We start from the raw sequence: 11,773 nt of genomic DNA, 5'->3' as shown, positions 1-11,773 counted from the left end.
GGAATCGACCGCTGACTGCCCTGGACGCCTGCAAAACCACAACAAAGTAGCAAAGACGACTACTGCAACCTTGTATCGCTGATCCAGCCGCCTTCTCGACTGCTTTCCTGGTTGTGCATGCTGTGGGGGTAGTCTGCCTCCTCTCTGCACTAGAAGCTCCGAAGAAATCTCCAGTGGGTCAATGGAATCTTCCCCCTGCAACCGCAGGCACCAAAAGACTGCATCACCGGTCCTCTGGGTCCCCTCTCAGCACGACAAGCGTGGTCCCTGGAATTCAGCAACTCTGTCCAAGTGACTCCCACAGTCCAGTGACACCTCCACCAAACTTGGACTGAAGAAAGTCCTTGCCTCCCCACGCTAGACTGCATTGCTGGGTACCGAGTGATTTGCAGCTGCTCTGGCTCCTGTGCACTCTTCCAGGATTTCCTTTGTGCACAGCCAAGCCTGGGTCCCCAACACTCTAACCTGCAGTGCACGACCTCCTGAGTTGTCCTCCGGCGTCGTGGGACCTTCCTTTGTTACTTCGGGTGAGCTCCGGTTCACTCTTCTTCGTAGTGCCTGTTCCGGCACTTCTGCGGGTGCTGCTTGCTTCTGAGTGGGCTCCTTGTCTTGCTGGGCGCCCCCTCTGTCTCCTCACGCAATTGGCGACATCCTGGTCCCTCCTGGGCCACAGCAGCATCCAAAAACCCTAACCGCGACCCTTGCAGCTAGCAAGGCTTTCGGTCTTTCTGCACGGAAACACATCTGCAAGCTTCTTCACGACGTGGGACATCCATCCTCCAAAGGGGAAGTTCCTAGTCCTCTTCGTTCTTGCAGAATCCACAGCTTCTACCGTCCGGTGGCAGCTTCTTTGCACCCTCAGCTGGCATTTCTTGGTCATCTGCCCACTCACGACTTGAGTGTGACTCTTGGACTTGGTCCCCTTGTTCCACAGGTACTTTCGTCTGGAAATCCATCGTTGTTGCATTGCTGGTGTTGGTCTTCCTTGCAGAATTCCCCTATCACGACTTCTGTGCTCTCTGGGGAACTTAGGTGCACTTTGCACCCACTTTTCAGGGTCTTGGGGTGGGCTATTTTTCTAACCCTCACTGTTTTCTTACAGTCCCAGCGACCCTCTACAAGCTCACATAGGTTTGGGGTCCATACGTTATTCGCATTCCACTTTTGGAGTATATGGTTTGTGTTGCCCCTATACCTATGTGCTCTCATTGCAATCTATTGTGACTGTACATTGCTTGCATTGCTTTCTATTGCTATTACTGCATAATTTTGGTATTGTGTACATATATCTTGTGTATATTTGCTATCCTCATACTGAGGGTACTCTATGAGATACTTTTGGCATATTGTCATAAAAATAAAGTACCTTTATTTTTAGTATTTCTGTGTATTGTGTTTTCTTATGATATTGTGCATATGACACCAGTGGTATAGTAGGAGCTTCACACGTCTCCTAGTTCAGCCTAAGCTGCTCTGCTAAGCTACCCTTTTCTATCAGCCTAAGCTGCTAGACACCTCTTCTACACTAATAAGGGATAACTGGACCTGGTGCAGAGTGTAAGTACCCCTTGGTACCACTACAAACCTGGCCAGCCTCCTACAGCTTCTGGTTAGCAGAGCCTCAGTGACACAGTTAGGCACTACACAGGGATACACATACAGGCCACAAACTATAAGCAATGGGGTCCTGGCTAGCATGGTCCCAGTGAGACATATAAAACACACTGACAATAGGGTTTTCACTATGAGCACTGGGGTCCTGGCTAGCAGGAAGTGGGGGTAACAATGCTAGAAAGAGGCTACCTTCCTACACAACTCCCCCCCCCCCCCAAACGAAGGACAATAAGGCTAACCTTGGCCAGTTGAGTCTTTATTGTCTAAGTGGTGATACGTGGAGAGTAGCTCTGCAATAGATTGGTTACTCTCTTTATCATCCACTGCATGGTTACTTCCCTGTGGGGATGTGAACCACCCTGTTTGGAGTTTGTTAGCTAAGCAACAATGTGAGGTTATATTCTCAGAGTTCCTATTAGTAAGTTTTAGTTTAGAGCAGTGGGATTGGTCCACTGGGCCTATATCAAGTGATGAGAATGCCAAACAGGGATGCTGTCTCAATAAAGCCATAGCTGGCAAAAAGGTTGTCCATATGGTTGTAAGAGAGAACAGGGATGCTGTTTCTCTTGAGTTGGAGCAGGGCAGGGCTGCTGTCCCGTAAGGTCCACATTAGAGCAGGGCTGCTGTCATAACTGTTGTGAGGCAGTGCAGGGTTGCCGCACTAAAGTTTCTCTCGGAGGGTTGGAGGGATACTCCATGTTAACCAAACTGGTGCAATTTTTCACATCAGGATTAGTTATCCCACAGAGAGGTACTTTCACCTCAGGGAGTCCAGCTGTAGTAGCCGATGGTTCCCTTGGTACAGGTTCCACCCCAGGAGAGGTTTCTCCCACCACAGGAATGGTATCCTTAATGGCAAGGTGAGTAAGAGATACTTTGATGCCCTTTTTACCTGTTGTTGGAGAAGGATCCTGAGATTTCAGGCCTTTTAATCTCCTTTGCTTTTTCATTTCAGCTGAAATGAGAGGAAGCAATTCCTCAGGGATACCCAGCATGGTGCATGGGTATTAAACTCCTCCTCTACCCAACCTGAGGTCTCTAGGTCATTACCCAAGAGACAGTCTACAGGTAAGCTAGGTGATACCACCACCTGCTTTGGGCCAGTAACTCCACCCCAGCTAAACTGAACTATAGCTAAGGGGAGGAACTGAGTGGAGTTAAGGATCTCAATAATCTTGTACTGTTGTCCAATGAGGTGTTGTGCAGGAGACACTAGGTTTTCAGTCACCAAAGTGATACTGGCACCTGTGTCCCTGTAGGCCTGGGCCTCAGCACCATTTATTAAAACTGACTGCCTGTACTTATCCATTGTGAGGGGACAAGCAGCCAGTGTGGCAAGGCTAATGCTACCGTGTGTGACCGGAACTGTCTTGGGACTGACTACCCCAGTTTCTATTATAGACCTAAAAGTTAACCCAACTACACCCTTATTTTGACTGTTGCCATCAGTCCCACCACTATTGCCACTACTGCTAGGGGCACTAGAGGTTGATGTATTAGTGGTGGTAGGCTCAGGGGCTATACCTGAGCAAGAATTATCCGCTGGCCAATGGCCTTTATTTTTACACACATAGCACCAAGGCTTTTTAGTGTGTGTGGATTGTGAAGAAGAGGAAGAAGATGATTTATCCCCACCCCCTGAAGAGTGTTTAGGATGTGAAGAAGGATCTTTGGTTTTACCTTTATCCCCATGCTTATCCTGAGATTTTTCACCATCTTTCTTCTTGTCATCCTTGTTACCCCCTGTATGAGCTTTTCTGCTCACTCTTGTTCTGACCAATTTGTCTGCCTTCTTTCCCAGTTCTTGGGGAGAGGTCAGATCAGAGTCTACTAGATACTGGTGCAACAAATCAGACACACAATTATTCAAAATATGCTCTGTCAGGATCAGATTATACAGGCTTTCATAGTCAGAAACTTTACTGTCATGTAACCACCCCTCCAAGGCCTTCAGTGAACAGTCTACAGAGTCTGTCCAGTCTTGAGAGGACTCTTTTCTGGTATCTCTGAACTTTATCCTGTATTGTTCAGTGGTTAAGCCAAATCCGTCTAAGAGTGCATCCTTCAAAACTTTGTAGTTGTTGGCATCACTTCCTCTGACAGTAAGGAGCCTATCCCTACCCTTTCCAGTGAAAGATAGCCACAAGATAGCAGCCCACTGCATTTGAGGGACAGTACCATGCAGGCCCTCTCAAGTGCAGCAAACCACTTGTTAATGTCATCCCCCTCCTTGTAAGGGGGGACTATCTTATACCGGTTTCTAGAGTCTCGTTCTCTTACTGGATTACTATCAAAAGCACTGCTGCTGCCACCATGGGGAACGAACCCCAACCTCTGCCTTTCCCTCTCTACATCTAGAGATTCCCTGTCTAAGGCCAACTGTTGCTGTCTTAGCTTCAGTCTGGCCTCTTCCAACCTCAGCTTTCTGAGTTCCCTGTCTAGGGTGTTATCCTCAGGGTGGGAGGCTTGGGAATTCTGAGACACAGAGTAAAAATGGGAATGTGCAGAACTGGACCTTTGTCTGACTACCTGAATCCTAGTTACCTGGCCTCTTGGAGTGAAAGGTGCCCTACTAGTGTGTGACCCCCTCCCACTACCAGTGTCACTAGGTGGTTTGTCAGCTGACATGTCTTTGGAGGAACCCTCCACAGAGACCTCAGGGCCCTCCCCTGAATCTTGCTGGGTACCCTCCTCCTCTACCTCCTGATCCTGGGATGGGCCAGACTGGTTCTGGTCACTTTCTAAGAGAAGGCCAAAGAGAAGATCTTTGGTAGGGTTCTTACCAATGCTTAAACCTCTTTCTATGCAGAGACGCCTCAAACCTTTAAAGTTTAAACTACCATAGGTTGCATGGACAACTGTGGGAGTAAGCTCTACCGCAGACATATTTGTTAAGAAAGAGTTTAAGATAGAGAGAAAAATGTTTTAGAAACTTTTAAAGAAAAGAGGAAAACTTTTCAAACTTTTCAAAACTTTTTAGAAACTTTTTAGAAAGAGAGTTAAACTGTTTAGGTTATCTGTGTATATTTTCAAGTATTTGGAATATGTTTTTCTTATGAAAAGCACCAATGACAAAGTGGTAAAGCAATTACAAGTACTTATCCCACCGCTGCACCTCCAATGTAGGAGGCTGGCCTGGCTTATAGTGGGTAGCTGATGGTACTTACACCTTGTGCCAGGTCCAGTTATCCCTTATTAGTAGATTAGTAGTGTTCTAGCAGCTTAGGCTGTTAGAGATAGCTATAGCAGAGCAGCTTAGGCTGAACTAGGAGACATGCAAAGCTCCTACTATACCACTTATATCATATAGCACTATAACGTAAGAATCACAATACTCAGAGTTACTAAAAATAAAGGTACTTTATTTTAGTGACAATGTGCCAAAACTATTTAAGAGGATATACTCCCTTAGGAGGTAAGTAAAATACACAAAATATACACACAAACCAAAATCAGGTAATTAAACAGGTAGAAAAGTAGTGCAAACACTGTAGAATACAACAGGATGCAATAGGCCTAGGGGCAACACAAACCATATACTACGAAAGTGGAATGCGAACCACTTAGGGACCTCTGGCCTAGTGTAGTGTGTAGAGGGTCGCTGGGAGTGTCGGAAAACACTAAGGGTGTCCAAGACACCCCATCCCAAGACCCTGAAAAGTAGGAGTAAAGTGACCCTACTTCCCCAGAAACACACTAAAGTCGTGATAGGAGATTCTGCAAAGACCACAACTGACTTCAAAGCACTGAAGACGGATTCTTGGACCTGAGGACCTGTAAAGGAAGGGAACCAAGTTCAAGTGTCACAAAAGTGTCCGGGGGTGGGGGGGGGCAGGAGCCCACTAAGCCCCGGATGAAGGTGCAAAATGGCTGCCTCCGGGTGGAAGAAGCTGAAGATTCTGCAACAACGGAAGGTGCCAGGAACTTCTCTTTTGTACAGATGATGTCCCACGGAATACTGGAGAATGCAGAGTTATTTCTTTGAAGAAAGACCGCAAACAAGCCTTGCTAGCTGCAAAGTTCGCGGTTGAAGAAAAAGGGTGGTGCCCGGGCCCAGGAAGGACCAGGAGGTCGCCACTTAGAAGAGGAAACAGAGGGGGCCCTCAGCAACAGAGAGAGCCCATGCCCAAGAAGACAGCATCCGCAGAAGTAGTTGAACACAGGTTCAAGAAAACTGTGCACGGCGGTCATCTCCACACTACAAAGGAGGGTCCCACGAAGCCGGTGGTTAAGTCAGTGAGTTGAGCAATGCAGGACGGAGTGCTGAGGACCTGGGCTGTGCTGTGCACAAAAGATTCCTTGCAAAAGTGCACAGAAGCCCTAGCAGTAGCAGTTCACGCAGCACACAGGATTACTGTCTGGCGAGGGGAGGCAAGGACTTACCTCTGCCAAATTTGGACAGATGGACCACTGGACGGTCGGGGACACTTGGATCCACCACCTGTGTTCCAAGGACCATGCTCGTCACGATGAGAGGGGACCCAGAGGACCGGTGAAGCTGAAGTTTGGTGCCTGCGTTAGCAGGGGGAAGACTCTGTCAACCCATGGGAGATTTCTTCTTGGCTTCCAGTGCAGGGTGAAGGCAGACAGCCCCCAGAGCATGCACCACCAGGAAACAGTCGAGAAAGCCGGCAGGATTAGGCGCTACAATGTCGCTGGTAGTCTTCTTGCTACTTTGTTGCAGTTTTGCAGGCGTCCTGGAGCAGTCAGCGAAGACGAAGAGGGAGATGCAGAGGAACTCTGGTGAATTCTTGCACGTTGTTATCTGAGGAAAAGCCCACAGGAGAGACCCTCAGAGGAGGATTGGCCACCTAGTCAGGTAAACACCTATCAGGAGGGGTCTCTGATGTCACCTGCTGGCACTGGCCACTCAGAGGCCTCCATTGTGCCGTCACACCTCTGGATGCAAGATGGCAGAGGTCTGGGACACACTGGAGGAGCTCTGGCCACCATCCCTGGGGTGGTGATGGACAGGGGAGTGGTCACTCCCCTTTCCTTTGTCCAGTTTCGCTCCAGAGCAGGGACTGGGGGTTCCCTGAACCGGTGTAGACTGGCTTATGCAAGGACGGCACCCTCTGTGCCCTTCAAAGCATTTCCAGAGGCTGGGAGAGGCTACTCCTCCCCAGCCCTTAACACCTATTTCCAAAGGGAGAGGGTCTGATACCCTCTCTCAGAGGAAATTCTTTGTTCTACCTTCCTGGGACTGGGCTGCCTAGACCCAAGGAGGACAGAACCATGTCTGTGGGGTGGCAGCAGCGGTAGCTGCAGAGAAAACCCCAGAGAGCTGGCTTGGCAGTACCCGGGGTCCATAGTGGAGCCCCAGGGATGCATGGAATTGGCACCCCAATACCAGAGTTGGCATGGGAGTACAATTCCACGATCTTAGACATGTTGCATGGCCATATTCGGAGTTACCATTGTGAAGCTACATATAGGTATTGACCTATATGTAGTGCACATGTGTAATGGTGTCCCCGCACTCACAAAGTCTGGGGAAGTTTCCCTGAACTATGTGGTGGCACCTTGGCTAGTGCCAGGGTGCCCTCACACTTAGTAACTCTGCACCTAACCTTCACCAACTGAAGGCTAAACATATAGGTGACTTATTAGTTACTTAAGTGCAGTGTAAAATGGCTGTGAAATAACGCATGTGTTATTTCACTCAGGCTGCAGTGGCAGTCCTGTGTAAGATTTATCTGAGCTCCCTATGGGTGGCAAAAGAAATGCTAGTGCCAGGGTGCCCTCACACTAAGTAACTTAGCATCCAACCTTTACCAGGTAAAGGTTAGACATATAGGTGACTTATAAGTTACTTAAGTGCAGTGTAAAATGGCTGTGAAATAACGTGGACGTTATTTCACTCAGGCTGCAGTGGCAGGCCTGTGTAAGAATTGTCAGAGCTCCCTATGGGTGGCAAAAGAAATGCTGCAGCCCATAGGGATCTCCTGGAACCCCAATACCCTGGGTACCTGAGTACCATATACTAGGGAATTATAAGGGTGTTCTAGTATGCCAATTAGAATTGGTGAAAAAGTTCACTAGCCTATAGTGACCATATTAAAGGCTGAGAGAGAGCATAGGCACTGTGGTTCTGGTTAGCAGAGCCTCAAAGACACAGTTAGGCACTACACATACAGGCCACAAACTATGAGCACTGGGGTCCTGGCTAGCATGGTCCCAGTGAGACATATAAAACACACTGACAAATAGTTTTTTCACTATGAGCACTGGGGTCCTGGCTAGCAGGATCCCAGTGAGACAGTAAAACACCCTGACATATACTCACATACAGGCCAAAAGTAGGGGTAACAATGCCAGAAAGAGGCTACCTTCCTACACCTTTGCACATGCTTAGCCTTAAAAACAATATCCAACTGTTAGCATAACAGAATTAAACATCACAACAGATGCAAAACCATCAAGTTAAGTGCCTTCTTGTCTGTTCACCAAGCCCACTACAGTCATGTTGTCCACATTAAACATCACTGTCATGTTGGCCACTCCACCACCCCACATCTACAATGCCACCAGTAGTGGAAAAAATTCCAGAAATGCTATGCTCCTTCCCTGTTGCAGCCAGTGTAGTGGCCACCTCTCTGCATACCACTGTTCATCCCAGAAAAGGTCAAAACAATATCCCTGCTGCATCAGAAAACATTTACACTTCCCAGACCGTGTTCTCCTCCAAAAACATAATCAACATTCCATTGAAGTCATCCAGAATAGTCCTCCACACACCTTTGTCAATCCTCACCGACATGGAAATCTGTACCCTGAGATGGGACAGCACCATCCCCGATATGGCCATGCCCAATACCCTGCAAAACAAACGTCCACTCCAGACCACTCTGCAGGCAAAATTGAAAAACCCCAAACGCTTCTGGCCCTTCATCAGCACCAATCTCCTTTCCCCAATCACTTCCTCCAAAAAAACTGAATCTCCTCCACCTTCGCTCTAGGCAATCTCGCTATCATATTGTCTGTGTTCAGTTCAATGCCCAAAAAGGTCAGCACCCAACTGGGGCCTTCTGTCTTTTCTGGAGCCAAAGATGAAATCATCCAAATAGTGAACCACCTTCTGGTGTCCACTCTGCCTTATATACTGACTGTTAAAAAGGTGCTGAACGCTTCAAGCAATCCACAGGAAAAGGCACAACCTGTAGGCAGCACTCTGTCACCATATATAGCACCTTTGCATTGCATACCCAACAGCGGAAAATCCTCTGGGTATATGTGTAGCAATCGAAAAGCCGATTTGATGTCCCACCCTGCCAAGACTGCCCCTATCCAGTTTGCACCGTCAACTGTAGCATACACCATCATAGTGTCATCTGAAGCAATAAAATCATTCACAGATGCTCCTTCCGACCATACCACATGATGTATCAACCTGAATTTCCCCTCCACCTTCTTCAGGACCACACCCAAAGGAGATATGATCAAGTCATTTATAGGCTAGTTGTAAAACAAGCCCCCAATCATGCCTTCACCAACTTCCTTCTGCAGTTTAGCTGACACCACTTCCGGCGCTGTCTTGGCTGACCCCAAATTGTCAGTCCAACTACATCCCCTGGAGCCCTGGTAACCAACCTGGAAAATCTCCTTAAATCCCCATTCCAACCTCAATACTGTCTCCCTGTCCGGATATATCGCCATCCATGGCAGTAAACACCCTAATCTAATTAGTGTGCCAACCATTTGCCTGAGAAGGACCTTGATGTCCCCTTCGTTTAGTTGCCCTTCACTGTTCCCAGGGGTTGGCCAGCATGAAACACTGAGTAATGGGTTGTCTGCCCCTACATTGCGAACACTCATTTGCAAAGGATATCTAGAGGAGAAACGCTTATAAAGGTTCCAGCAAGCCCAAGTGCTGGTTCATGTGGATATTGGCATGTTACCCACCCCCTGTTGGGTGGGATGTGGCTGAAAGGGCCTATATGTGATCGGAAGACCACTCCCTTATGGATTAAGGCAATCGATTGTGTTGAAAACATCCACTGCATCCATAATTCTGGCTCAACGTCACCCCATGGTTTGTTTGGGTTCACACTTAACCTGGCCCTAAACTCCTCATCATAACTGAGCAAAGCCTACCCTCCAAGATGCATTGGTGCTTTCCTTATAATATCTTTATATTTAAATAATGCAATAGCCCTGTCAGCATGTTTTCACTGTAGATGCTGGCCTAAATCAAGAACACTAACATCCAGTTCTCCACATTAATTGGCACCCTGTGCCCTCATGTGAGCTTCCTTAGCCTAAATGTCTGTGAAGAGGTTTAAAATCAACCACATTTTTGTGCCTCCATATCCTATTTTTAGTCTAATCAGTGACATGAGATGCTAGTGGCATCACCAGGCCTATGTAGTGCATTTGTTTCTTATAGCAACCACCGTTCTTGTTCTCCTCCCCCACCTTGTCTGTCCCTTTTACCTCATCAGTTTGAACCCCGGTTCCGTCCAATACCTTAGCTTTCTGTGATACCTGTGACTTGTCCTTCCCCTCCTTGGCGTCTGCCAACTTCTCCCCAGCTCCTTCAATCATCCTTTCACCCACTCCTATTGACTTACACACCTTTCCCTCGGATCCACTAGTCTGTGTGTCCCACACTGACCGCCAATCCTTCTTAACTGAAGGAAAATCTCCAGCTTCACACCTGTCCTTGCGACCTCTGCCATGAGCCTCCGTCCGCTGCCCGGTCGTGCCTCCATCGTCCACTCTTGACTTCTGTAAAACACCAACCGAAGCGTTTGATGCTCCACCCCTCTTTACTCCTTTCGCCACTGGCAAGCTCACACTGCTTTCTTCATGCAATTCACCTTCTTACCATTTATCACTACCCTCGTCATAATCCAACTCTAACTCGTCTTCACTCATGAACAACTCAGGCATGTTACAGCATGAAACATCACCACTCTTCACATCAGACACAGCCTTGTCCACCAACGTGGGTGCTTCAGCATGGTCATTGCGTAATCAAGCTCTTGGTGTAGGGAAGGCATACATGGAGCCCCCTATGTCTTCCGACCAATGTCCACGAGCCGTCATGCACCCAATTGGTATCACCAGCTGTCTGCCAGCCTCAACTGCTGGCATCATCGTTCCAGCAACTCTCAGGCTGCACCAACCTGGTGGTTCCCACGCACTACTGGTTCCTTGAGCCACATGAGCTTCTGTGGTCACTAATCCCTCTGGATCCTCATCTCTCACCCACAATCAATGCCTTCCTACCCTTTACCTGGCTTTCCTGCTCTGGACCTCCCTGCCCAGTTGCTGAAAAATGTATTTCTTTATTTATTTGGTGTCCCTGGCCCACTGCTGCCTCCCTATCTCTGCAAAGGCCCTCCCAACACTCTTCCATTTCCTCAATCAACCATCATGGCTCTCTTGTGCAAGCCTCCAAATCAACCCGCTGCCACTTGCTAACTGTTCCCGTCCCTAGCCCTTCCAGCCTGAGACTGCATACGAAGTGTCAGGCCCAGCCCCATCCACCTCTCTTCTTGCCCCATGCCCCCAATTTGCAGCACCCACTTGACAAATAAACCATCACCCATTGTGCCGCAATATTTGCCCCAGTGTTGTTTTGCCCTTAGAGTAGGCGCGCCATCTGTGTGGTCATCCCTGTGATTTTTGTCTATTATGAGAAAGAATTTCAACATTTTTCAATTCCCGTTGCAGGAAACAAAGTATTGCAATCTCTTTCTCTTATTTGTAAGCAGGTGAAATAGTGCTGCAACAGAATCAATGTAAAAACAGAAAAACAAAGCTGACTTATTTCTGTGTAAAAGCAACCAATATATAAAGTTATTGTATGCAGAGTGAACATTCCTTAGTGTCTTACATGAGATACCTGCAAGCAGCTGTCAGGCATCATTGTTGCTTTATTGATATTTATTATATTTAGCTGGTTACAATAAAGAACGTAACCACTCCCTGAACCGAGCATTGGCGAAATCTGGTGCGATGTTTCGTTTTGTTTCCACTTACCTTTTTGTGTAGGCATGCAGCCACCATTTTTAGGCTGCATAATTATTATTTTTTTTTTTACTTTTAATCTTTTAATTTATCTGTCATATAGTCACGAATAACAAATAATTAAACACTTCACATCAAAACGTCTTTGATTAACAAAGCGAGACAAGAACACTAGAACATCACA

This window comes from Pleurodeles waltl, chromosome 1_1 (assembly GCF_031143425.1).
Source record: "Pleurodeles waltl isolate 20211129_DDA chromosome 1_1, aPleWal1.hap1.20221129, whole genome shotgun sequence".
Taxonomy (NCBI): domain Eukaryota; kingdom Metazoa; phylum Chordata; class Amphibia; order Caudata; family Salamandridae; genus Pleurodeles; species Pleurodeles waltl.
This window is presented reverse-complemented; position numbering follows the sequence as displayed.